The sequence below is a fragment of the Impatiens glandulifera genome, chromosome 5, assembly GCF_907164915.1.
Source record: "Impatiens glandulifera chromosome 5, dImpGla2.1, whole genome shotgun sequence".
Classification (NCBI taxonomy): Eukaryota; Viridiplantae; Streptophyta; class Magnoliopsida; order Ericales; family Balsaminaceae; genus Impatiens; species Impatiens glandulifera.
Window position 1 is genome coordinate 38,436,629 of NC_061866.1, and position 6,000 is coordinate 38,442,628.

General features: G+C 40.3%; 1 long non-coding RNA gene across 1 annotated transcript; it reads left to right on the plus strand.

Annotated features, from left to right (window-relative positions):
- The first annotated feature begins 1,722 nt into the window (after positions 1–1,722).
- LOC124937635 lies at positions 1,723–5,779 on the plus strand. The gene is made up of 2 exons (XR_007099381.1): positions 1,723–1,796; positions 5,619–5,779. It is a non-coding gene; the product is annotated as an uncharacterized LOC124937635 (long non-coding RNA).
- Positions 5,780–6,000: the final 221 nt, after the last annotated feature.

The window sequence follows — 6,000 nt, forward strand, 5'->3', positions numbered from 1 at the left end:
GGTGTATTGGTAAGATCTTTGAAAAAACCTTGGTCTCTTATATAAAAAAATATTAATGAACTGATAAGTGGTTTGTTGAATTAATTAGTTTTGTAACTTATTATTATTTACATTTTCCAAGTGGTCATGTCTGAAAAATAATTAGTGTGACAATAGAGCATTTGTAGCATTTAAAAAAATAGAGGTGTCTTCACTTACTCGTATAAAATAAATACCAAAAAAGGGTAGTTACATATATGCCTTAACTTGCATTTTTTGTCATTTTTTTGTCAATTTTTTATACTAACTAGCTACATTGTTGATTAATGATTATGTTATCTCCACTACACATTTCAAATCAATCACAAATCACAAATGGAAAAAAACTAAATATTTCCCTTTTATAGTTCTCAAAATATCTCTCTTTTCTAGTTATAAAATAATGTTAGTGCATTCTCTTGACCTGATCCCCTACATATGTGTCTTCCTACAATACCTATATTGTTTTGTTAAGAACAAGTTTTAGTAAAGCAATTTGTTTATAGATTGCTTACTATTGTCTCTTGCTTGTTGTTTCACTATTATATCTTTGATCAGGTACCACCAAATGGATATGGTCATGAACTAGACAAGTTTTCGATTGGTACAAAGTTAAAATTGTGTTGAATGACGACGTTGAATGGTATGTTTTTGCCACTTAAAAGGGATTGTTACTCAAGTAGCTCAATCTTTAAATTTTTATTTTAGTACTTATAATTTTAATTTTAATTTTATATATATTTGGTACCACATGTTTTTTTTTGTAGGTGATTATTCATGGGTACAATGAAACAATTAAGCCATCATACTATTAATTGTTGGAATGCTGTATTTTTTTTTCCTGTTTCATTGTTTATATGTTTCATTATGGACTATTATTGTCTAACAAATAGATTTAAGTTAATTAATTAATGTTTTTTAATTAATTATTGAATTTCTTTATTATATTTGAATTATGGTGTTTTCATATGATTTATAAAAGAAATTAAAATATTCAAATAACATCTAAAAAAATTAAAATTAATTAAAAAAAGTATAGGCTTTTTGGCGACGTTTGAAATAATATTAGCAACGCTTAAATAAGCGTTGTTAAATCTACTTTGTCTTTTGCCAACCCTTAAATTAATATTACCGACGCTTAAATAGTGTCGTAAAACATACGCCCACCCTGCTTTCGGCGACGCTTAGAATAAGCGTCTGGTGACAGTTTTTGGCGACGCTTTTAAGGGTTGGGAGAAACCTTTTATATAGATATTCATGGTGGTTTATGTTCCAAGACATCATATGATCACCCTGAGTATGATTCTTTCAGGTTAGTTGAAATTTCTCTTATTATGGACACTATTGATCTGGTGATTATGGAACAAGTTAATTATTACTCGTTGCTTTCTACAGGAATGTTGTCATTGGTCTTCTTATTGTTGAAGGAGCAAATGCAAAGCTTAGGAAAGCAACCATTATGGAAGCTGCAAAAATACAACTTGGCAGAGATGTTACTCCCAATGAATACCAATGGTCAGATAAGAATTCTTATTATCATCATATTTTGCCCAACTTTAACTTTGTATATTTTTTTAAATAACCAATTTAATAATGTAACAAATCATGAAATCACAATTTTGCCAAACAAAATTCATCCATCACAGATGTATAATCTATAAATTCGCCAATATTAAGTGTCATCACCATTCCCACTCTTTGTTCAATTTACTCCAGGTCATGAATGATTTATGCACATCTAGTGGACCAATATGGGTTTTGAAGAACAGTAGCGGAATGTCACGGGCTAAAATTCGACCCGTGTGGCACTAAGCTAAATCGACCCTGATTCTGGCTTAGAAAGCCTTTCTAAACACAATGCAAGAAGAACTCAAACGCAAGAAAGAATTTAGAGAGAGAAACTCTTGAGAATAAGAATATATTGAAAGAATGCTTGATAATTACAATGGAATACCTTCAGGGTATTTATAGGACTTACACGCATTAAATTAGGAATTACGTCTAATTACAATTTAATTACACTAATTTAAGATATTCCTTCCATAGCAAGACTATCCCTCACCTAATTTAGAATATCTCTTGTAATCTCTTCCATTATTAGAATATATATTATAATCCTTTCCTTGATTAGAATATATCTTCCAATCCCTTCTTAATTAGATTATCTTCCAATCTCTTCCTTGATTAGAAGATTCGCTGGGCCCACGTAGGTAAATGCGGCCTCTCCTTGGCTAAGAAGATTAGCGCCTATCAGGCCAAGACTTTAATGAGCCTCGACATCCCCCGGATTGGGTCGTGACTCTAATGGGCCGTGACATACTCCCCCCACCTTAGTCGTGGCCGTCTCGGTTCGACCTTGGCATGATACTCTTCAACACTCTTCCTTGAAACATCCCACACGGTCCATCGTATCTGTGCACAAGTCCCTTGAGCACAGACTTACATAGACTTGCATTTGGAATATCATGGAAGTACACCTCGTGGCTCGATGTTTGCACCCATAAAAATGGGACGTGACATACCCTCCCCCACCTAAGTCGTGGCCGTCCTCGGCACGACCCTAGACGGTGCATGGTGATCTTCTTTCTGGCGTCCCCCTGCGCGCTCTTCCTCCCCCTTTGCACGTCACGACATTGGGTGCACTTATGGTCGCCAGACTTAACCGATATAAGATGTTTCCCACACATCTCTCGATTTAACACAGTCTCTTGAATCTGCGCACAAGCCCCTTGAGCACATACCGCATAGACTTCAACAGTTGCAGGGGAAACTTCCCTCTTTCCATCGTCCCCTCCTTAACTGCACACCCTCTTAGATTTGCCCTTCTCTTCATATTCTTGGTGTCTCCCTCTAAATATGCCTGAGCACGATCTGCTTCTTTTCCCACAGACTTGGTGCGAGTGAAGGCAGACTGACTTTGGCCCACGTTGCCTGTGGCCAAACCTTGTGGTTCTAATGGTTGTGCGTTGTCTTTGGCCTTGAGCCCTCGAAGGCTTCGCCACACGCTATCTGGACTTCCTCGGGTACTTCCTCTTTTCCCTTGGACCAGTCCCCCATCATCCATCTTGGCAAAAGTGGCAAATGTCTCTTTACCACGTTTGCGACCTCGAACTAATCGCATCGCTGAGAACCTGATTATTCCCTCTGATTCTCTCCTTGTTGGAATCACGCTAGTCTTCCCGTGATCCAAAATGATTAAAGAATCGGAATAAGGCATTATGCAAGCGCGTTACCTGATCGCACCATTCTAGTCCCAACACTACGTCGTAGTCTTCCATGGGACCAAGGTAAATGAGACTGTCCCATTCAGCCTCCGATCCTGGTGTGCACTCTCCTAGCCTCCCCATTTACCGGCTTGGCTACATCGAAGGACTTCACCGTCCCTCTTGTTGGGCTGATCCGCAGACCCAACGCATTGGCTACTCCTCGCATGAAGTTGTGCGTAGCCCCTGTGTCTACTAGTGCTCTTGATGCGTTTTTCCCCGATCCAAACTTCCACAAACAAAGAGCCCCTCCTTGTCCTCTTGTCCGGCTTCGCAACACTAGTCTTCACAGCATTGAGCAGTCTTAAGGATCCTATTTGAGTCTCTTCTTCCTCATCAGATGACTCAGTTCCTTTAACTGCTGCAACCTTTTCCCCCTTAACGGGCACATAAAACTTTATGTGATTATGAGCACCACAAATATAACAGGTTATTGGCTTACCCGAGTCATCGGCTTGCCTCCCTGAGTTTTTATGTGCATGCCCCTTCTTAGATGGGCGGTCTCCCCCACCTTTCTCCTGGTCTTGTGGGCGGTCTCCCCCACCTTCTTCCTCATCATACCTGATGAACTTTGGCCTGTCCACAGACACTTTGAACTCTATCAGTCTTTCTGCAACCGTTTATTGCCTCGGAAACGTCCCGCACCTTGGCCCTTTGCAGGCTCCAACTGTGCCCAAGTCTTTAGGTCGTTAACAAACGCGAACAGGCCTCCTGTTCCGTTAGACTGGGTAACTCGAGCATCAACTCCTGGAATTCCTTCACAACTCCTTAATGGTCCATTTGTGCACAAGTTGACTCAACTTTTCCTAGCTTCGTACTCGGCATTCTCTGGGAAAGAATTGGCGTTTTGAACTCGGTCTTGAAGTCTTTCCCATGTTTCCATCCTCAAGGTCCCTCGTTCAATATCTCACTTCTCGCCTCCTCCACACAGCAATGCCATCTCTTGTAGGAAGAAAGGTGTTGTCTCCAACTTGTCACGATCATCAAGTATGCTTGATGCTCGAAAGTACCTCTCCATGTTCCAAAGGAAGTCATCCACTTCCCTTGCACTCCTCGATCCTTTGAATGGAGTTGGCTTAGGAACATCCATCCGTTGAGGTGCCCGCACCTCTATGTTCCCCCTCCATTCCTCGCAATCCGTCTTTCCATCGATTCTAGCCTCTCCAAGGATCTCCCTCTTGAGAGTCTCAACCATTACATGGACTTCTCCCTGGATTGGATCAAGCACCTTCTGGCAGATGTCATTAACCTCCCCTCGAACCAATCCTAGCACTTCCGTCACGAATGCTACGATTCGAACCGTTAATGATCCCCATTAACTCATTCTCCAACTTTTCAGCACCCTCGTCCAACATCGTCACCTTCTCGGCCACCGCGCTAAACACTTCGAGAGCTTCTTGGTGATCGCTCATGCCTTCTTCAAGCCGGGTCACCCGCGCTTCCATGGCAGCACCTCTCTCGACGACTTATCCCTCTTGGATCCCTTGTCCTTATGTTGGCCGGTCGGAACCTTAGTGACGGGTAGTTCGTGAATCCATTTCTTGCAGCTTGAATGCGGAAATACAACATTGCTCTGATACCACTTGTCACGGACTAAAATTCGACCCGTGTGGCACTAAGCTAAATCGACCCTGATTCTGGCTTAGAAAGCCTTTCTAAACACAATGCAAGAAGAACTCAAACGCAAGAAAGAATTTAGAGAGAGAAAACTCTTGAGATAAGAATATATTGAAAGAATGCTTGATAATTACAATGGAATACCTTCAGGGTATTTATAGGATTTACACGCATTAAATTAGGAATTACGTCTAATTACAATTTAATTACACTAATTTAAGATATTCCTTCCATAGCAAGAATATCCCTACCTAATTTAGAATATCTCTTGTAATCTCTTCCTTAATTAGAATATATATTATAATCCTTTCCTTTATTAGAATATATCTTCCAATCCCTTCCTTAATTAGATTTATCTTCCAATCTCTTCCTTGATTAGAAGATTCGCTGGGCCCACGTAGGTACTGGGCCTCTCTCCTTGGCTAAGAAGATTAGCGCACTATCAGGCCAAGACTTTAATGAGCCTCGACATCCCCCGGATTGGGTCGTGACTCTAATGGGCCGTGACATACTCCCCCACCTTAGTCGTGGCCGTCCTCGGTTCGACCTTGGCATGATACTCTTCAAACCTCTTCCTTGAAAACATTCCCCACACGGTCCCTCGTATCTGTGCACAAGTCCCTTGAGCACAGATTACATAGACTTGCATTCTGGAATATCATGGAAGTACACCTCGTGGCTCGATGTTTGCACCCCATAAAAATGGGACGTGACAGGAAGTTCCAAATAGCAAGTCCCAAGTCTAAATCCATGGATAGTTTTATCTAGGTTAGATTTTACAATTAATGGAGGATATATCGAGATTCTAGTTTTCTACTTGTACAAAACTTTGGTTGCTTTAGTTTAGGATTTCTGAAGAATTGGTCACTTCTTTTAGTAGTTAGCTTCATTGTGGTAAGAGGTTTGTGGGGTTGTCAATGTCATGAAATACCACATATATAATTGATCTCTTATTTTTGCTGTTAATACCGTTTTACATTAAAAATGGAATGAAATGTCGGCTATATCGATTGTGTTAAACAAGATTAATACTATTTCACTCTGTTTATTAAGTGTTTTGTTAAAATGTCCATTTAGATGATGATCTTAATGCACGTTTGAT